This window comes from Pezoporus occidentalis, unplaced genomic scaffold, assembly GCF_034315485.1.
Source record: "Pezoporus occidentalis ecotype Australia unplaced genomic scaffold, CSIRO_AGI_Poc_V1 ctg172, whole genome shotgun sequence".
NCBI lineage: Eukaryota > Metazoa > Chordata > Aves > Psittaciformes > Psittacidae > Pezoporus > Pezoporus occidentalis.
In genome coordinates this window covers 1,512,518-1,534,768 of record NW_026913554.1, presented here as the reverse complement: position 1 = coordinate 1,534,768, position 22,251 = coordinate 1,512,518, and the positions used below count along the sequence as shown (strand labels likewise).

Here is a 22,251-nt window from a genome sequence, read left to right as displayed (position 1 = left end):
ACCTTATCTGTCACGTATCCAAACCGTACCTCAACCATTTTCTATGGGGAACTGTGGCAAAGAGCTTGCTTAAGTCCAGGTGAACAACACTCACTGCTCTCCACTCATTCACATGAATAGTTGTCTCACTGTAGAAAGCTATGAGGGTGGATGGGCATAAGTTGCCCTACGTAAATCTAAGCTGCCTTTTCCCAATCAGTTTCTTATCCTTTGTACAACTGGAAGTAGTTTCTGTGAGGAATTACTCTGTGATCTTCCAGGGGCAGAGAGCGGGCTGACAAACCGGTAGTTCTCAGGGGACTCTTTCTTTCCTTTAGGGGGAGATGGCTGGGGAGAGGGAGGGTGTGCTATATGCCTCTTCAAATCATCAGGAACCTCCCCTGCTCACTACAACCTCTCAAAGACACGAGTGGCTTTGTAGTGACTCTCCTTGGCTCCCTCAGCACCACTGGCTGCATGTCAGGTGGACCCACGGACTGTTGCTTTCCATGTTCCTCACTAGTTTCAACTCCAGCTGAGCTTCGGGCTTTGCAGATTCCACCCCACCATACCCAGGCAATGGCTTTATTCCTCCAGAGCAGCCCAGCCCCACTTCTGTATTGCAGGGTTTAGGTTCTTGCCTCTGTAGGAATTCTGCAAAGATCCTGTTAATCTCCTGTTTGTCTGCCTGTATGGCAGTCTCTGCATACCCCTCACATCTCCTTTTGTGGTAACTTAGTTACTCAACTATAACTGCAAACCTGACATCCAACAGCATGGTGCACTCGGGCACTCTGTTGTCCAAGGCCAGCATGGTAACCGCTTTCAGAAGCTCTGTCCTTGAAGACTCCTGTAAGTCAGTGTAGTTGCTCCACCTGGTGCCTTGGAAATGGCCTATTGTACAGAATCCATTGCTGCACAACTCTAGAAAGCCTCATGCTGTCTTGAGCAGAGTTTTTAGCCCTCTTTGCATAGATTTACAATTAGAGTATCTTAAGTTAGAGTGGACTCATAAGGATCATCATGTCCAACTCCTGGCTCCTCATAGGACCAGCTAAAACTAAACTATATGACTAAACATGTACACCAGATGCACCTTGAAGCATTGTGCTGTGACCACTTTTCCTGGGGATCCTGTTCCAGTGACCAACAACTCAGTGAGGTACCTTTTCCTAATGTCCAAGCTTAACTGCCCTGATGCAGCTTTGTGTCCTGCCACTGGTCACCAGAGAGAGGAGATCAATACCTCCCCTTCAAGTGCCCCCCTTAAGGAAGCTGTAGACTTCGGTGAGGTTCCCTCCTCAACCTTTTCTTCTCCAAGCTGAACAAACCAAGTGACCTCAGCTGATCCTCATAAGTCTTGTTCTCAAAGCCTTTCACCATCTTGGTCGCCCTCCCCTGGACACACTCTTAATAGTTTGACGTTCTTATACTGAGGCATCCAAACCTGCACCCAGTACTTGAGGCCAGGCTGCACCAGCACAGTGTAGGACAATCAAGTCCCTTCAACAGCAAGCTATGCTGTGCTTGAGGCACCCCAGAACACAGCTAACCCTTCTGGCTGCCAGGGCACACTGCTGACTCATATTCAACTTGCCATCAACCCAAACCTCAGGTCTTTCTTAGTCATGTTGTCATTCTTGCTCTGGCCACTTTCAAGCAACACAAAAAGAACGGCATTAACTGCTGCAAGGAAATGCAACCCAAATGTCATGGTGGAGGCTATATAGCACTTACATCAAGCATATGGCATTCTTAGACTGCTGACATGTCATATGACCTCAGACTAGTGAGTTCATAATCTGAGCTAGATGTATTGCCTTCTTTGACCTGTAAAACTAGAAGATCTTCGTAATCATTCTATAAGCATGTTAACTTCCTCAAACATTTAATCTATTGCCCCAAAGCTGTACAAAACCTAAGTACAGATGTGAACAGTCACATATGTGGCAGACCATTCAGTTAAGTACAGTCACCTTTGGTTTATTCCTCATTCCCCTCTCTGCGCCCCATGCAAGAAGAAAATACAAGATACTTTTTAGTACACTGGTTATACAATGATAGCACTACCTAGGCAAGCTAACTCTGGGACTGGGGACATGAAGCACCTACATCCCAGATTCAGAAGAGGCAGCTGAAAAGCTAGACCAACTTTAGAAATGAGCCAGAATGGCTGTGCTTTGTTGTAAGTGGACTTAGTGGCTCAGACCAACACCAACTCAGAGGTCTTTTGGTTCTACTTCATTGACCAGGGTAGCTAGCTTGCTGTTGAAAAATCCTTAAGGAAAACTTGCTAAACATTGAGCCACATTTTTGTGCAGCAATAACTTTTTTTTCTGCCTTGCCACTCTGAACTAAACATTTTCCATGGTGTTTTGCAAAGCCATTTTAAAGATTTCTCCATTCATTCTCAGCCTGTATTTTTTTGCCTGTAACCTCTGCAAAACAGGTAGAAGCTAAAAAATGGCCACTAAGAATTTAAGCTGAACACCTGGCACAACATAAAATACTGAAGGTACATTGGAGGTCAGAAATTAAGCAGGGCTAGTGACCATAAATGAAATATACTTGGGTTATTTATGCATCACTTGCTTTATGCCTGACAAAGATTTAGATCTGTCCAAGTACATTTATAAGGAGGCAGATCAGGATTAATTACTGGCTAAATGAATCCTTTCTTGGTGATAAGCTGTACATGGTGATTCCTTTGCTGCAGCAAAACTTTCTGAAGGCTATTTCCTCCACAAATTTCAAAGAAGTTTTTAGAGAAGGATGGCTTCTCAGTTAATTTTGTAACAGTCCTTGTAAGAAGGTGAAATGTTTAAAGAACCTTAAATATTTCTTTGATAAAGGTGGCAGTGGCTCCCACTTAACATTAATGCAGTTATTTCACTCAATTTTACAATGGTAAAAAGACTTAAGGAATACTTTTGTTAGGAAAAGACTAGTGTTCTTAATAAATACAGATTGTAAATCACTTTCCAAACAGTTTTCAGGCTAAGCTTTAAGATTAAATTAAGGTTTATCTCACTGAATGCAGAGATCAGACGTGTTTTGTGCAGAGGGAAGCTGGCAGAAGTTCATTTTAGGAAGGTACTACATTCAAATCCAGTATTCTAAACTTATTTCTGAACCAGTCTTTTTGTTCTTATTGTCGCTGCCATATATGCATGCATGTGAAAATCTGGCATATATACCTACATCTAAGCCTAGAAAATGCTATGCAGATGACAAAGACTTCAAAACATTCCATTCATATGTATCTACATTTCCTCATAAAGAAATTGATCCATTGATTCCTGAATAGCAACAAACTACATGTAGAGCATTTAGCTGTGACTATAATGGGAAAATTAAGTGGTAAAAGAGGCTGAGCACAAACTGCTTTCTTAAATAGAAAGGATGAAATTCTGGCTGCAGTGAAATCAATAGCATAGCATCTGCTGACTTCAGCAGCGTCACAGAAAGAAGAGATGGACGCCAGCCTTCCTGATCCTCTTCATACTAAATTTCGGATAATGCAAAGATACACGACACAAACCTCCAAGAAATTAGAGTAGAAGGAGGGGCAAGGACCCTAGTTTACCATTGGTAGCAGGATTAAGGCAATCCCATTGCCCCATTTCTGAACACACAGCTAGGTTCTCACTGCATTAACTGAACTGCTTTTTTTCAACAGGGAGATTACCTGCTGCTCACCACTTTTGAGAAAATGTTTGTGGGAAGCCATTAAAAAAAAGATATAGAAAATCATTCTTAGACACCCAGCTTCAAAAATGTAGTTATCTGTTTTCTTCACATTTTAGAGACTGATGAGCTGAAGGATGTTGACCCTTGCAGGACTTTTTTTTCTAAGTTGGAAATGGAATCATGGGGTCCAAGATCTTGGTCTAAGCTCTACTTAGCATGTTCCTGCCACCTACCAAAAGGGAAAAGCTAGGCATTACCTTTTTTGTACAACAATTAACAGCTGGACAAAAGCAAAAGCAGTTAAACCAGACATTTTAAATACAGAGACACAGCCAAAAGAGCACAGAAGTGCTGATCTACATAACATGGATTTGCTGTAAAATGGGTGCTTAGTGCCACTCAGAGAATTTCAAGCACTTCTGAAGTATGAAGCATTACTGTGTATCAGCTCAGATGTGTTAAATAAATTGACAGCTTAAATACAACCGAAAATTTCCACATATTCCTATAGCTTCTACCTTTGCAACAGTAATGTAGAAAGAATGAACTTTATGCTATGCAACTGACAGAAGAGGGAGCCAGCTGTTCCACTGGAAAGCGTAACCTAAAGGACAAAACCATATATCTGATCTAAATTTGTTCCTTTTAGGCCTTGTCTTAGTTTATTTCTTCAACCTAGCCCATCAAGCCCCCTGCCCCCACCTCACCCCCAAAAGCATTTTTACTTGTGTAACTTCTTCCTTTCAGGGCAGCTGATACTCTTCCGTTCCCAATGTGGCTGTTTAGAATATACAGGGAATCAAATTAAAATAGATACTCGCATCAACAGTTTGGATTTTCTGGCCCTAAGTGCATGCCCTGCCTAGAGGTGCTAAGATTGGTACAAGATTTGAGAGGATCTTATTTGCAGTTTCTTAATTTTAGATCTTCTCTGTAGACTACACAGGCAGCCAAGAGAGGGGTAGACTGTATTTGGTCATGCTCTACGTAGGCTGGATTTCCCAAGTGACCCAAACCTATGGCTCTTCCACATGGGCAAAACAGCCCCAGAAAGATATTAAAAGCCAATTCTCTTCTTTTAATGCCAGATAGGTAGGAGAATGAAGATGTTCTACATCCCAATATCTACATGGAGAATCAATGAATGAAGGGAAACTAGAAAGAACAGCCTCTTGTTCATTTAGTAAGCATTACAGACTGCTTCCAGGAAAATTACATTAACTTTTTCCTTCCTTAATGACTGACTTACATGTACAAGAAGAAAACAGAGAAAGTCTGTCATCTGGGATTTCCATGTTACCGATACCCATAAATCGCAACTCATACATAATGCCAATACCATATTTATCATAATATTCAATTTCACAGTATGGATTTGGGGATAAAAAGAGGAACCAGAATCTTCATCAGTTCTCACAATGCCTTTCTACTCTTTACCACAGGAATTACAGCATACGTATGTAAGTTCCATCTATCTCTGGTGTGAACACTTTCAACATTCAACCATTTACAGAAAAAACACAATAGCTTCATAAAGGGAACACAATCTTTCACGTCAAAATACTGGATGCTATTGGCATTTTTGCTAAGCTGGACTTCATTTTTTTAAATACTGGACATTTGGAAGTTTGGTTGAAATAAAAAAAACCAAACAACTGAAGGTAAGCAGCTCTTTGGTAAATCAAGCATGTGTGTCAGTGGATGTATAAAGAGAGAATAGTGTGACTCTCAAGACCTAGATTCTATCCTCAACATGGTGCTGGTCTGATGGAGGGCTTGCAAAGAGTGATTTCATTGCTTGTGACTTGGTGCCCCCATTAATAAAATTGGCCTAAGGGTATTCAGCTTATCTGAAAGTGATTTTTGGTCTTTGAACCTTTACAAAAAACAGTCCTGTTCATTTCCTGATTTTGTATTAGTACAGTAAGAACCTAACTAGGACTCAAGAGTTCTACACCAATGAAAATCAAAGCAAGTATGATGATAGTAATCACCAGGAAGAGATTTAATGAAGACAGTCATTGCTACTTGATCATCAAAAAGCAAACCCCAAGCATCTGAAATCCAGCAGTCCCTGTGTAGATTTACCTTATGTTACAGCACTAAAAGTCAAACATGCTTTTTACAGAATCAATCCATCCTACAGAATCAATTCATTTCCTTCTTATAAATAGCAAACTTGTGATCTTTTTTGTGATCATCTACGTGATCTTCATCCACACAGCCATCATGACCAAACCTGCTTACTTGCTCCACACAATGAAAAGTGAAGTTGTCAATATCCTATTTTTCCATAGGGATTGGGATGACCAATTCATACAGACCCGCACCAAATTTTTACACTTAGCTGGAGATAGATAGAAATTTGATGGCTAACAACTATTTGTTGCTGACAACCTGTGTGGTTTGAAATTGTGACCTGCTGCACAATGCTTTGTATCTGTCAGATGAGCAGTTCCTTTCTTCCAGTGTCTCATATGTAGAAGAAAATACTATGGTGGTATTCCTTCATCATAGTATTTCTTTTCTTGAATCTTAACCACATTACACAGACATACATTACCCTTTATTACCATAGCCTCAGCCAGATGGCTGTCTCTAGGAAAATGCTCTGGAGACAGCTAGCTAAAACATATATTGATAATGGACAATTTGTATGTGCAACTATTAAAGGAATATTAAAGGAAAAACACAACTAAGTAATATGTGGATATTTTTAAGAATACTAGCAGAAGACTAAAAAGCTGACTTGTCAGATTATTACTGGTCTTCATTTTGCATTACTGGATGAATAGCCCTTAGAACATACTATATAGAGATTTTACACTCCCTTAATACAGTATACTTCTTGCACTCTGTGTAACAGCAGTTATCTCAAGAATCCTTGCAGACCCAAGGATTACATATTTGGAGTAGAAGGAACAACAAATTCATGCATGCTGTATCATAATCCATGTACATGAATGAATTCTTACTCATTAAGAATCTACAAGGCAAAATAACCAGTCCTTTATCTATCAAGTTTCAGTATTTTGCATTCTGTTACAGTGTTATTTATTCTACTCATATTATTTCATTATTCAACTCATTTCTAAGACAAACAGTAGCAGTCTTCTCAGGCTTTTCATACTTGCAGCATCTCTTTGAAGAGAAGAACAGGGCAAGCTTTCTCCTTCAAAGTGTCATTGAAAAGAAGCAGGATTCTCCCTGTCTACCAAGTGAGAATCTTTTATCCATTCCATTTCCAGTACAGATAAAGCTTGAGCATTAGATGCCACAGCACAAAGACTAATGTTATCATCTCACTATGACACATTCTTGGTCATACATGAGCAGTTATAACTGCAATGCCAATAACCTCTGCATTCACCACTCCAAAAGACTCAAAGGCAATACAGCGGTTTTGAGTACAAACAAGTGATTGCTACAAACTCTTAAAGACCAGCAGCTTAAAAAACAAACCAGAAAGCCTGTTACTAGGTTAATCCATATCAAAATGTATCACAGATTGTTTCCTGATTTATTTTTTTTTTTCATGAAGTAAAGCTGCTTGGCTTCATTTGCTGACACACTGAAAATTTAGAGGACTTTTACAAGGAATTGGATAGTTTATATCAAGGTCATGTGACTGCCTCCCTGCTAAAGCCCATATATCAAAGCATGCAGCTGCTAGCCTGAGAGCAGAGCACAGCATCTATTTTCACACAGGAATTCATGTGTTGCTTGGCAGAATTCTGTTCTATATTCAGTGGGTGACATAAACCACAGCAATGAATCCTGGAAGCTAAATCTCTCTCTCTCTTCTGCACTGCACTCAGAGGTGAATGCCAGCAAAACGAAACCTGTCTCGTGCCAGGGAAGCGTATGCTGAACAAGCATTCTCTCTTTCTTGGTCCTTTACTCCAATAAGGATAGGCTGTACTCAGCTTCTTTAATAATTATAATTAGATACACATAGATTATGCTCATGCAAACTCATGGAGAGGTTAAGCCAATCAAAGTGAAGAAATAATCCTCTAGCAATACATGTTTCAAAATGCTATACTAAAAAAACACTGCTCTGTGCTGACATACTGTGTGCTACTGATTAAGAACTCTGTCTGAAATACAACATTTTTAAAAGATTAAAAGCAGTTTCTTTCTCACTTCTAAACTGGCACGAGACAAAGAGGGTCAAAAAAAACAAAACAAAACAAACAAAGAAAAATCATGCTGCAGGAAGAGTAAGAGAGAGCCCTCTGGCAGGAGCAGTGTACAACTCAATCTCAGAGCAGATTCCAACCCCCAAGAAAAGAGAGGTGGGTTTTTTTTCCTCATTATTTACTATAAAAATTACACCCATCTCATAAAAATGTAGCCTTAGAATTGGGATACTGCCAGGGATCTTAGGCTTAACATTCAATCTAGCAATCAAATTGACAGATTAAAGGAGAAGAGAGAAATTAATTAAAGTGAACTACAGTAAAGACAAATGGGAAACTAGTCACAGGGATTATTCCTTTCTAATGCAGAAAACCAGAAAGGGTTAATTAGCTTGGCAGATGTTCTTACATGGACAGATCTCATTGGTCAGACTGTAAATTGATACCTGCATTAAGAAGTTACTTTTTTAATTTCTTTTTCATTAAGCAAGTCTATCTTTGTTTAAATTAAGCTAACCCTATGCTTATGATGAGTAATGCCAGTGAATATGAAGTTACAATAACACAACAAATTTGGAGAGATGAAATACGCACAGCTGAGAGGCCTACCCAGAAAGTGGAAGGCTTACTGAAAAAAAAGGAACACCTCATTTACCCATTAGTCAATAGAAACAGAATTAGGAATCCAGTTTGACCAGGCTGCTGCAGAGGGTTTACAGTTCAGATGTATTTTGTCCTATGGAGGTGAAAAAAAAAAAATTATGGAAATAACAGCAATTTCTATCAAAGAAGTAGCAGACAATGAGTGATGGAAAACTGCCGAGCTATGATGACCTCAGTGACCTGAGGGTGAAGCAATTCTGTCATTCTGCAAAACGGGATGAGGAACCAAGGATCATGAGTTAATAACTGAGCTTGAGTCCTGGACACATTTTGAGACATTCCCGTTTTTTTTCTTAGAATGATAGTGGTATTTTTTCATAGATGACAGACAAAGAAAGCCAACAATGAAACAAACCCTAAGCTAAGAACCCAGGATGTACAAAACCCTGAAGTACTAGAAGGATTGGGAGTGTGTGGTCTTTTGGTCATACTGTATCTTCCTTGTATAATCCATGCTTCACAGCACACAGTTATCTTTTAGCCAGAGTTCAAGTGCTCACCCAACATGTTCCCTGCCAAGCAGCCAACCTCTTTGCTAATCCCACAGTTTGCTCTCATCACCAGGGAGGTGAAAGAGGGAGAAAGACACAATGGCAGAGGACTCTGTACCAGACTGTCTCCTATATCCTTAGCCCCCAGAGGTCTCACCCTTATCTCAGCATGGTAGGCACTGTTAATTCAAAAAAGGGAGGGGGACAAGAGAAAAAAGCAGCTTTCAATCAGAAACAGCCCGCACAAGCCATTCCTTTCAACTCTGTCACAGGATTGTCTTTCACTTCCCAAAGCCCAGTTCTGACGGTCTTGAAGTTAGTGCTGATGTTTTAATGGATTTGTGGCTGCACTGTCACATATGAAAACTCACCAGCTGACTCTGACATTTCAGCTTCTCATCTGTCTCTGCTGTTGGAAAGAGGCCACCCGGCTGCCCATTTAACACTCTCAGTGGAAAATACTCAGCTGAAGCACTCCTTCACCTGAAGTTTCCTGTCTTTCCAGGGTTATAATGCTGCCCAACAACCACAAACCCCACTCCGTATTTTGCCAGGGCTCTCATTGTTCACTCCCGAGCAGTGTAAGTGTATATACCAGTGACTGCAGTTACACATTTTTAACAGTTGTATAGGCCACTTTGTAAAAATTCAGTCCGATTTATTTCTTCTTGGACTACCAAACAGCTGCCTTTCAGCACAGATGCTTTAGAAGTGCTTAAGTATAGGGTTTAAATTACACAGAGTTTATTCACAATGAGCAGCAATGACACTAAGAAAGCACACGAATCCTTTTTTTCTTCCATAAAGTAAGTAAAAAGGACATGCTTCAATAAAGAGAGCTTTCCCAGTTAAATTACTATGCATTATTAATGCTCGTCTCTGCTTTTTATGTACACATCCAACCATTAGATTACACACATGGGTTATCAGCAAGAAATGGAGAATCATTCCTACAGGTAATTGGAATTACAGGAGACCCTAGCCAAGAAGGTACATAAAGCCAGACAACTACAGCTCGCCCCTCCTTCAATGTTCTCATGTTCATGTTTGGAGTCAGGCTGCAATACAGAATACAGTTTGTGCATAAGCCAGGATTTATATAATTCTGCACTTAGAATCACACTAGGCATATGAACACATACCGTCAGTACACAATGCCCTTTTTCTCATGCAAACAACTTTCCTTTCTTAAAAAAAAAAGTGAGTTTTACATTTGATTTTCTACCTAGTCTTTTTTTTCCATTTCTTTTGAATAAGAGAGTGGTATCAACAATTTGATAAACAATACATTTATGTGCCACTTTGAAAGAGAAGTAAATTTAAGGTGTACTGTCCACCTGTGCATCTGACTTGGACTAAGGCAGAAATGCTGTTTTCTTATATATATACATCAACAGCATTGGCACAGCAAGTACAAATAAGTGTTCAGCAATTATACCAAAATACCATATAATTTGTACCAAACCCTGCCAGCAAACTCTGGCTGATAGGACTGTAAAAGGAAACAGCGTCGTGCAGAGAGTTAAAAATTGGAGAAGAAAGGAGAGAAAGAGAAGCTAAAGGAAAGACTGAGAATAGACAAAGCTCTTCTCTCAGGCTGCAAGGGCTTAACGTAAGAAAAGAACAACTAAGTCTGGCTGCTTCATGGCAGTAAGCATACCAAGTTGTGAACAAAATGGTTAACTACAGATGACAGCAGAAGGATGCAGGTACAGGGAAACAGATCATTCTAAAACTTACATCTTTTAGACATTCCAGAGCTCAGTGCCTGAAAGGGGAGAACCAGCTGAGAAAATGGTGAAGGAGTCTTGGGCTTGGGGGAAAGCTGAGACATGCAAGAGTTGTGAAGCTAACCTCGGTCACAACCCGGCAATCACACCTCCTTTCCCAGCTTTTCAAAAGAGAAATGAAAGACAACTGGAGGATGAAATGAAAATAGTGTGTTTAAACCATTAAGCCAATGAATCCAACAGTGAGGATGCTGGATGCAGCTATAGCGCATAGTTTTCTTGTTAAACTTTATGAGGGGAAAAAAGAATGATGTGTGTTTGATGTTTCCAGTTAGAAGATGTAACCTCAAGGCATGCCAGCCTATCTGAATTATCTCCTGGAGAAGCAACCTCCAGGAAATAATGGGAAAAGAAAGATGTTGACCCCTACTTTTCTCCTTCCATGTTCTCAGACTCTTCCCAACCCCCTTCTCTTCTTACTCATATTTTCCCTCCTCTTTTCTTTTAAACCATCCATCCCCTGCAGTCCCCCTACTATCCCATTATTCGTTTTTTCTTACTGCTCTGCGGCAGTCAACTTCTTCCATTTCCCTTCTTCAATACTATACTACAAGCATGTTGCCTTACTCCTCTGTCGCCTCAACACACATTATGTGACTGGTTTGCACAAAGGAGAATGAAACTGCCTTTCACTAGTAACTAGCTAATACATGGAAACATGAGTGGTCAACAGTTCTCAGAAAGGGCGGACCACATGCCAGGTCAAGGAGAGGGTAAGGAATTGCCATTAGGGAGCTAACAGCTCTGCACTGGACAGAAAGGGAGGCTGTGGCAACATCATCCCTCCGGTGTCCCTCATCATAGACCTGGATTACCTTACTGAATACATCCGTGCTCTTGCCATAGTTACGGTGACTGCTCTTTAGCTGCATGTAGGCAAACATGTCACAACAGCTGCACCGATAGAATAACCAGAACATATTGACAGTGTTTAGCAAGGCTGAAATTAAACTAACTTGGACTACCAGACCTGAAGCAAGTTCTGCACGCATACTAAACCATGAAAACGATTTAATTCTGAAGTGTGACATACCACAGAGGGGTATTTTCTCTTATGCTTTATGTTCTCTACAGGGCAGAGCAGTAATGGAAGTTTTAAAAAGCAGACTAATCAGACCTGAGCTATACTGTTACCCCTGCCAACCTTTTCATCCTCACCCCTCCATTGTCTTTCCTCTAATCAGAATCCTGTGCTTATTCTGGAAGGAACTAGATAATTTTTCATGTTGTCTTTGATGGAAATGTTTTGAGATACTAAAATTGAAACATCCTGCAATGGCAAAGTCAAGAAATAGCCACTGTAAGGCAGGGAAATGTGATATTTCCTGTAATTACTAGAGGAAGAATTTAAAATGTTTAATTCGACACCACAAATTCATAAATAATACCATTTTAGAAGTATCTTAAAGTGGGTGACTAAAATATAAGCCTTTTTTTAGACATACAAGATGGATTTGTTTCTACCCCATCACTTTCATTTAGCCATAAAAAGCTAACTATTAATACAGAAAGCAAGCTTCACTTATATAATACTAATTGTTTTTACGGTACCCACTTTTGCAATAAGCATCTGACAAGGCTACTGAAAAGGAGTAACATTCCCAATGCAGCTGCACCTATTCAGAGTACCTTTTTTAATTACTTCAGGTTTGCTGGAAATCAACTAGAGCTGAATGCAGAATTCCTACATAAATTCTTTGTGCTATGAGAAGCTTATTGTGTAACTATAATGACACAAATTTGTGGAATGGAAAGTCTTATCTAATTTCCTTGGCTATATTTAATGTTAGGTTCTCTTGCCAAACATCTACTGACAACCTCTATATTTTCAATATGCAAATACACAGTAGAAGCCACTTCTGTAGAGGCAGTTTTTAGGTTGCTTTGTTATATTGAGCTTTCATTGGAAATGATACATTAACTAGCAAAAACCCACCATGCCCACAAAGACATAGCCTGAAACCTTACCTCTCTGAATAATCTTTTATACACAGATGACGTAAAATGAGAACTTCCCATAGCAGTAGGACAAAAGGGAGCAAAACACCTAGAAAGCTGCTGTATACTATAATGACTCACTTAAAAAGTATATGCCACAAATACTAAAAACACAGGTTTTTTTGTTTTGTTTTGGGTTTTTTTATGATGCTATATAAATACACTTGATATGCTTCTCTCTCCTCGGTCTTTTCTATCACCATTCTATGGCACCAAAAGCTGGACAAAATGAAGTTGAAAAAAGCCCAAGATGACATTCTAGTGAGAGCTATTAAAAAGGAGTAAGAAGTTCATATGGAACCTATTATAGCTAATTATTTCCTCAGGTTTGTAATTCTAACCTGCAAAGAACACATTTACAGTTCATAAACACGATTAAAAATCACAGAATCCTTATGGTTGGAAGGGACCTCTGGAGATAATCCAGTCCAGCCCCCCTGCCAAGGCAGGGCCACCTAGAGCAGGTTAAACAGGAAGGTCTCCAGATGGGTTCTGAATGTCTCCAGAGAGGGAGACTCCCCAACACCCCTGGGCAGCCTGTTTCAGTGTTCCACCACCCTCAACGTAAAGGAGTTCTTCCTTGTGTTGAGGTGAAACTTCTTGTGCTTGACACCATCCTCCTGGCGCTCACCTTTGAGATACTTGATATGCATGGAGACCCCCCTCTCAGTCTTCACTTCTCTAGACTAAACAGGCCCACCTCCCACTATCTGTCCTCATAAGAGAGGTGCTCCAGACCTTTGATCATCCTTGTAGCCCTCCACTGGAGCTCCTTCTCCAGTAGAATCTTGTTTTTCAGGTACTGAGGAGCCCAGCACTGGACACAATATACCAGATGTGGCCTCACCAGGGCTGAGTAGAGGGGGTGGATCACCTCCCTTGACCTGCTGGCTACACTCTTCCCAATGCACCCCATGATACTATTGGACTTCCTCGCTGCAAGGGCACACTGCCAGCTCATAATCAACGTGACATCCACCAATACTTCCAAGTTTTTCTCAGATGAACTACTCTCTAGTATGTCTGCCCCCAACCTGTACTGGTACTTGGGGTTCTTCCTTAACCATGTGCAGTACCCTACACTTGCCCTTGTTAAGCCCCATTAGGTTTCTTTCCACCCAATTCTCCAGCTTATCAAGGTCCAACTGAATGGCAGCACAGCCTTCAGGTGTATCAGCCACTCCCCCCAGCTTCATATGATCTGCTAACTTGCTGAGGGTACATTCCATCCCTTTGTTCAGGTCTTTGATAAGTAAGCTGAGTAAGACCAATCCCAGTACTGACCCCTGGGGAACACCACTGACTACAGACCTCCAATTGGATTCTACTCCTCTGATCACAACCCTCTGAACTCTGCCATTCAGCCAGTTCTCAATCCACATTACTGTCCATTTATCTGACCCACATTTCCTAAGCTTACCTATGAGGATGTTATGGGAGACAGTGTCAAAAGACTTGCTGAAGTCAAGGTAGATAATGTACACTCCTCCCCCTTGTCAGCGCATCTTGACATGTCACCATAAAAGGCTATTAGATTGGTAAAGCAAGATCTACCCTTGGTGAATTCATGCTGACTACTCCCAGTGACCTTCTTTTCTTCTACGTGCTTGGGGATGACCTCCAGAATGACCAGTTCCACCATCTTTCCAGGGATGGAGGTGAGGCTGACTGGCCAGTAGTTTCCCAGATCCTCTTTCTTACCCTTTTTGCAGATTGGAGTGACATTGGCCTTCCTCCAATCACTGGGCACATCACCTGTTCTCCACGCTTTTTTAGAGATGATGGAGAGCGGCAGGACAACATCTGCCAGCTTCCTCAGTACCCTTGGGTGCATCCCATTTGGGCCCATAGATTTATGGGTGTTAAGTCTATCCCTAACTGAAGTCTCTACAACCAGGGGGAAGTCCTCCTTTCTCCAGCCTTCATCTCTAACCTCTGAGGCCAGGGACTCCTGAGGGCCTGTCCTAGCTGTAAAGACTGATGTAAAGGAGGCATTCATTAATTCCGCCTTGCATCCAATGCATAAACTACAACCAGCTGGATGGAATCCACTTGCAAGGCAAGCAGTAGAAACTACAGACAACCATACTGTATCTACTGCTTTCATATTTGAGAATCAGAAAGAATGGAGGAAAATCAGAACAAAACAACAATTAACTATTTCAATGCCTACTTTCTGAAAAGCTTCAGCCTATTGTCTCAAAAATACACCAAAAAAATAGTATTTATAGTGAAGACAACCATATTTGTGCTGAATATAAAGCACTAGTGTATTCAGTTACATATCTGGGAGGAAGATCAGTCAGAATAAACTGTATCTTGGTCCATTACACTCAGTGAGTTATAGACCTCTACAAGATTTCTTTTTATTCTAAGAAAGTATGTTTGCTATAATTAATTATATTTTTAAATGCATTTGGCTCCTGTTCTAAGATCTAACAAATTAGATTTCAAAATAAAATCAGTCGCAAAACCCCCTCACTACATCTATCTATAGGTGGATTTCCAGAATGCTGGGGCCATACCAGCTGTTACCTCTGGATAATGTTACTGCAATGCCAATTGTGAAGTGAATGCCTCCTTCCTGTATCTAAAAAAACAAAACAAAGCCAAATCAAACAAACAAAATATACCCCAGTAGTTTATTTTAGTTTGTCTTATTTGCCTTGCTTGCAACGTAGACTGCTTTCACAATTGTTAGACCTCAGAATCCTCTGTGCAAAAATGATTTCTAGGGTACCAGTCTATCTCCACATGTTGAACCACAGCTGGACAGACTGCACTGTACCTAAAAAATACTTGATGTTTCCTACATGACAGTGACAATGGATATTTACATGAAGAAGTAAAGACACTCGTAGAACAAGTAGCTGAGCCCCTTCCATTCTGGTGGTAGAATAAATGATGACGACAACATTAAACAAATACCACTAATTTGAAATCTTCCATAAACCATTAAGATTTTATTTACCTTCAATTAAAAAAAAAAAGAAAAAAAAAGTCTGTTGGAGTCGCTGTGGGTTTTCTCTAACCTGCAGCTGAAACAAATGGTAAGACTTACAAAAGACAGATTTCACACTCTGTCAGCTCATCAGCCAACCAATTCTATTGGGAAGAAACAAAAGCTTTAGTTGTTTTAATTTTTTTTGAGTACATTAATAGCAAGAGGAGGCGTAAGGAAAGCACTGAAGCAACAGTCTTTGAAGATACTCACCTGACAAATAGGGATGAAGAAAAAGCAAAGGCATTCAATGTTGGGGGTTTTTGCTTCAGTCGTAAATACTACTGATAGACCTTGGGCTGAGGTGAAGAACCACGACTGTGGGAACAGTGACTTTTAATTAGTGGACACTGAAATTGTAAGGGACCAGCCATTTTAGCTGAATGTACATAAATCTATGGGGCCTGATGGGATTCGGCCCAGAATACTGAAGGAGCTAGTAGATATTACAGCAGAACCTGTGTTGATCATCTACCAAACGTCTGGGGAGGTCCGTGCTGACTGGAAGGTAGCCAACATTATTCCAATCTACAAGAAGGGCATGAGGAAACTACAGACCTGCTAGTCTAATCTCTTAACCTGGGGTAATTATGCAGATCATACCGGGTGCTACTGAAAGGCATTTAAAGGGCAATGCAATCAGCAGGCACAGTCAACATGGGTTCACAGAGGGCAAGTTCTAACTAATTTGATATCCGGCTATGATGAAGTCACACAGCTAGTGGGTGAAAGGAAAGCAGTAGATGTAGTCTTTATGTATTTTACTAAGGCTTTTGATACTGCCCCTTACAGCATTCTTCAAGACAAGCTGTCCAGCTGAAGGGCATAGCTCAGAGGGCTGCAGAAAATGGGGCTCCATCTGCCTGACAACTGGTCACCAGCAGTGTTCCTCAGGGGTCATTCTAGGGCCAGTTCTGTTCAATGTTTATCAAGAATGAGGGTGCAGTTGAATGAATCATTAGCAAGTTTGCTGATGAAATCAAATTGGGAGCTGCTGTTGACTCTCCTGAGGGATGAGAGGCCTTGCAGAGGGAACTGTTAGTTTGGAGAATTAGGCAATCATCAATTTAATAACAAAAAATGCTGAATTCTGCATCTCGGATGGAGTAACGTGAGATAGAAGTTGGGAGAGGTGAGGCTTGCAAGCAGCCCTCCAGAGGGACCTGTGGGTGCTGGGCCGAAAACAGGCTCAATCAATGCGAGGCAGCAGTGTCCCCTGGCAGCCAAGAGGGCAAAACCACATCCTGGAGCGCATCAAACACAGCATAACCAGCCAGTCAAAAGAGGTGATCATTACACTATATTTAGCATTGGTATGGCTTCACTAAAGAGTTCTGGGCCCCATGGCTTAAGAAAGATGTGAAGGTCCTTGAATGTGTCCAGTGGAAGGCAAGAAAACCAGTGGAAGGGCTGAAAGGCATGTCCTGTGTGGAGCGGCTAAGGACTCCGTGTTTGGCTAGTATGAGGAAAAGGAGGCTGAGAGGCAACCTCATTGTTCCCTACAACTTCTTGAGGAGAAGTGGAGAAGAAGGTGCTGGTCTCATCTCTGTGGTACCCAGTGACAGGATGCATGGGAATGGTTCAAATCTGTGTCAGGGGAGATTCAGGCTTGACATTAGGAAGCATTTCTTCATTAAGAAGGTTGTCAGACACTTGAACAGGCTTTCTAAAGAGACAGTCAGTGCTCCATGCCTGTCCATGTCTAAGAAGCATTTGGACAATGCCCTTAATATTTTGCTTTAACTTTTGGTCAGCCCTTAAGTAGTTAAGCAGCTGGACTAGTTGATCATGGTAGGTTCCTTCCAACTAGAACTATTCTATTCTATTCTAAATCAAACCAATGAAATGACTCTCCTTTGGAAACAAAGAAATAGCATATTAAGTGAAATGTATGATGCTGCTTCCTAGCACCCACACATGTGAAGATCACTGATTGGTAGCATCATAACTAGCGATGTTGTGAGTGCTTGAGAAATAAGAAGGGAAGATCTGTGCTTTCATGCATCCAGAAGAACATGCAAGGCACAGGGAGGTGCCAATGGAAGCAATCTACCCACAGCAATCACACCTTTGCAGAATTTCATAGACAGGAATGGTGACACCAGACTATATTTCTATACTGTTACCTTGGGATCACTGACTTCTGCATGAACAGTTGCCTTAGCTCTACTCCTTATACAGGTATGTCCTTGCATGACAAAAAACATCTGTTCCAAAATCATGACAAGAAGAATTGTGTAATGCACTCCCTGGAGTCCTAAGTTTGCTTCTTTTCCCATTTGTACCTATCAGTTGTGCCACATTTCTCCTTTTGAAGTTACCCCAGATAAGCAGAAACAATAATACATCTGAAAGAGATGTAGTGAAAGATGCACTGCATTTCCACAAGGCTACTAATAGGTCTGCTGATCACGCCCCCAGGCTACTATGCCTCAGGTCCAGGCAGCAAGATGTTTCGTGAGTGCACTTGGAGCATGTAATGATCTGAACAGTTGGAAGTCTCCAAATACAGAAAAGCAGTGAAAGGACTTAGAACTTCATAAGCAACTGAGCTCAGGCCTAAGTCTCATATGCCTTTACAGTGTTTCATAACACAGAGTTTAACTTCACATTTTACAAGTTAGTGAGGTATAGGATTAAAACAGGAAGGACAGGAAAAGAAGACAAGAAAGGAGAGTTGTTCTTTGTGTGAGAGAGCAGCTGGAATGCACGGAGCTCTGTGAGGAGATAGAAGAGGAGCTGATGGAAAACTTATAGATAACAGGAAGGGATTCTATAGGCACACTGCAAATAAAAGATAACGTAGGCCCTCTCCGGAAGCTATCAGGAGAACTGGCTACCCTGAATTTGGAGAAGGCTGAGGTTCTGAATGACTTCTTTGCCTTGGTCTTCACTGGCAAAGGCTCTGACCACACCACCCAAGTCTTGGAAGGCAGATGCAGGGACTGTGAGAATGAAGACCTTGCGCCCACTGTAGGAGAGGATCTGGTTCAAGACCATCATGGCAGTCAGGTGAAGTTCCCGACGACTGGAAAAAGGGAAATATAGCCCCCATTTTCAAGAAGAGGAAAATGGATGACCCAGGGAATTACAGACCAGTCAGTCTCACCTCTGTGCCTGGCAAAATCTTGGAGCAGATTCTCCTGGATGGCATGCTAAGGCACATGGAAAACAACAAGGTGCTTGGTGACAGCCAGCATGGCTTCACTAAGGGGAATCCTGCCTGACCAATTTGGTGGCCTTCTGTGATGGGGCTACAGAACTGATGGACAGGGGTAGAGCAGTTGATGTCATCTACCTGGACTTGTGTAAAGTGTTCGACACTGCCCCACACGACATCCCTGTCTCTAAATTGGAGAGACATCAATTTGATGGATGGACCCCTCGGTGGATAAAGAACTGGCTGGATGGCCGCATGCAAAGAGTTGCGGTCAACGGCTCAATGTCCGGCTGGAGACCAGTAACGAGTGGTGTCCCCCAGGGATTGGTGTTGGGACTGGTCTTGTTCAACATCTTTGTCGCTGACACGGACAGTGGGATTGAGTGCGCCCTCAGCAAGTTTGCCGATGACACCAAGCTGTGTGGTTCGGTTGACACACTGGAGGGAAGGAATGCCATCCAGAGGGACCTTGACATGCTTGTGAGGTGGGCTGATGCCAACCTCATGAAGTTTAACCATGCCAAGTGCAAGTTCCTACACCTGGGTGGGAGCAATCCCAGGCACAGCTACAGGTTGGGCAGAGAAGAGATTCAGAGCAGCCCTGCAGAGAAGGACTTGGGGGTGCTGGTCGATGAGAAAATGAACATGAGCCGGCAGTGTGCGCTCACAGCCCAGAAAGCCAACCGTATCCTGGGCTGCATCAAAAGGAGCGTGACCAGCAGGTCGAAGGAGGTGATCCTGCCCCTCTACTCTGCTCTTGTGAGACCTCACCTGGAGTATTGTGTGCAGTTCTGGCGTCCTCAACATAAAAAGGACACAGAACTGTTGGAACAAGTCCAGAGGAGGGCCACGAGGATGATCAGGGGCTGGAGCACCTCCTGTATGAAGACCCGCTGAGAAAGTTGGGGCTGTTCAGCCTGGAGAAGAGAAGGCTGCGTGGAGACCTCATAGCAGCCTTCCAGTATCTGAAGGGGGCTGTAGGTGTGCATACTGGAGAGGGACTCTTCATCAGAGACTGTAGTGACAGGACAAGGGGTAATGGGTTAAAACTTAAACAGGGGAAGTTTAGGTTGGATATAAGAAGGAAATTCTTTCCTGTTAGGGTGGTGAGGCACTGGAAGAGGTTGCCCAGGGAGGTTGTGAATGCTCCATCCGTGGCAGTGTTCAAGACCAGGCTGGACAAGGCCTTGGGTGATATGGTTTAGCATAAGGTGTCCCTGCCCACGGCAGGGGCGTTGGAACTACATGATCTTAAGGTCCTTTCCAACCCTAACGATTCTATGATTCTATAAAACCTTTTTCATGGATGATTCTTCTAGACAGCAAAGCTAGTCTATAAACTATTTAAGCTAGAAGTAATGCATGGTATGAAAGGTGTCAAAACTGCTATTCCAAATAGATCACTTGACTTACAATATACAAATCATCTTGCATGCTGAATAACACAAGTCTGAGTGTAAATTATGTCACATTTTTCTTATCCAAATCAGAAACACTACCATTTAAGTAATTTATTATCAGTCCATTAGCTTGCCTTTAATTAACACGGGTATGCTCATCATTTTACAACTGATTATTTTACATTGATTATGCAGTCAGTGAAAGATTATTCAGACTCGGCATTTACAGGTCTGACAAACAGAAACCAGAAAAATATTGGAGACAGACTCTGAAAAGAAAGGAACAGATTAACAGCAATAATCAATAGACCACTACCCAATTTAATGATAAGGTGAAATACAGTCAATATTTCTGAATTCCAGAAATAAATACACCTATAAAGTTCACATGCTTTTGCCCAAGATCCTTTCTTTTCCCCACCAAAAAAAAAAAAAACCAAAACCAACATAACAAACCCAACAAACCCCTCCTTTTTAGTAAGGTTGCATGTTATAAAACTAAATGACTAACAGACACAATGATAACAACAAATATAGGGAGGATCCCAGCCTGGGAAGAAGCCAGAATGACTAGATATAATGTACTTGCTTCATCTTCTCAACTATTAACCATTTAACATTGCTAAGGCTTTTAATTTCAAATTCCCACACCAGGAATACAAACAGAAATCGTTTCGGTAATTTAAACTTTTACAGTCCTACAGCGTGTTTAAACAACTAAGTCTCAGTACCTCCATAACATGGGTACCACTGCACCTTCCCATAAAAAAATCAGAACAGAGTGTTCAGTCCAGACAAAATGTCACAGCAAGTCAACAGCACTCCCTGAAACAGGGTTCTTGCAACTCACTTCTCAGTTCTCTGTCCTAACCAGTAAAGAATGAATACAATGCAATTTATTTGAACATTTATTTCCAAAGGCACTGTCCTGAGTTACACAGGACAATTATGCTCATCTTGTAGGTTTTTAGGCAGTAAGCTTTATTAAAGCTCGATGGATATATTGGCAGGTTACAATTAACTCTTCCAACATGTAACTTGCTAAGTAATGACTATTTTTCAAAAATAGACAAAAGTAAAAAAAGAGATATAAAACCAGCTTTTATAATAAGTAACGATGAAGAGAGAAAATATAACACTGTACAGATTGCTGGGCAGTCTGCTCCCCCAAGAAGGTGCACAAAATCTGTTTTTTCAATTATATCACAATGCAATTTCACACAATGAAATTACCCTGATTAACTATCCTAATGTTAACTAACCTAATCTGTATGTTGCAAATCTGGTGCACTCAGTTAGCTGATCCTCCATTCTTCATGAAATTAAATACTAAACCTTAGTAATCCCTTTCTCATCCTCTGCAGTGCTTCAGGTCTCATGCTAGTTGAACAAAATCAAAAAAAAGGAGAGCAGAAACAGAAGAAATGGAGAGTAAAGGATGGACTTCTAAATATGCAGGTGGTGTCAACAATGGCAAAAGACACACCCGAGGAACAGATGGATCTTTTAAGCCCCTGTTCACTGGTGACAGATGAATGTACCCAAGAACATCAAAGAACAGCAATTTTCAAGCAGAGTAAACCAAAAACTTCCTGACAACTTTCTTACTTAGACTCCTTCCACTTTTTTTAAAAAATAATACAAATTACAAGTAAAAAGCAGGAATCCTTTCAGCTGATTCATTCCCCACAACTGATTCATTCCCCACAGCTGCCTCAAGTACAGCAGGAAGAAATGAAGCCATGTTCCATTCAAAACATCTGCATTCACGGACCATGTGTTCACACAATTATTATCTCACTTTCATGTGTTTTTTTGATCTCCATGCACAACTTGCCCTTTTTAAGTGTGTTTACTATTTGTCACTTCTTACTCTTAGTTCAGAAGTTTTGCTGAGGCAATGGTTTAGCTGATAATTAAACAGCAAGAAATCTCTG

General features: G+C 41.2%; 1 protein-coding gene and 1 long non-coding RNA gene across 4 annotated transcripts in view; one reads left to right on the top strand and one right to left on the bottom strand.

The window, feature by feature from the left end:
• Positions 1–22,251, bottom strand: part of TSPAN9 (tetraspanin 9) — a 160,785-nt gene that overhangs the window by 43,834 nt on the left and 94,700 nt on the right. The gene's annotated exons all lie outside the window — the stretch shown is intronic.
• Positions 11,477–21,708, top strand: LOC134161292 (uncharacterized). Its single transcript, XR_009963929.1, has 2 exons — positions 11,477–11,606; positions 21,679–21,708. It is a non-coding gene; the product is annotated as an uncharacterized LOC134161292 (long non-coding RNA).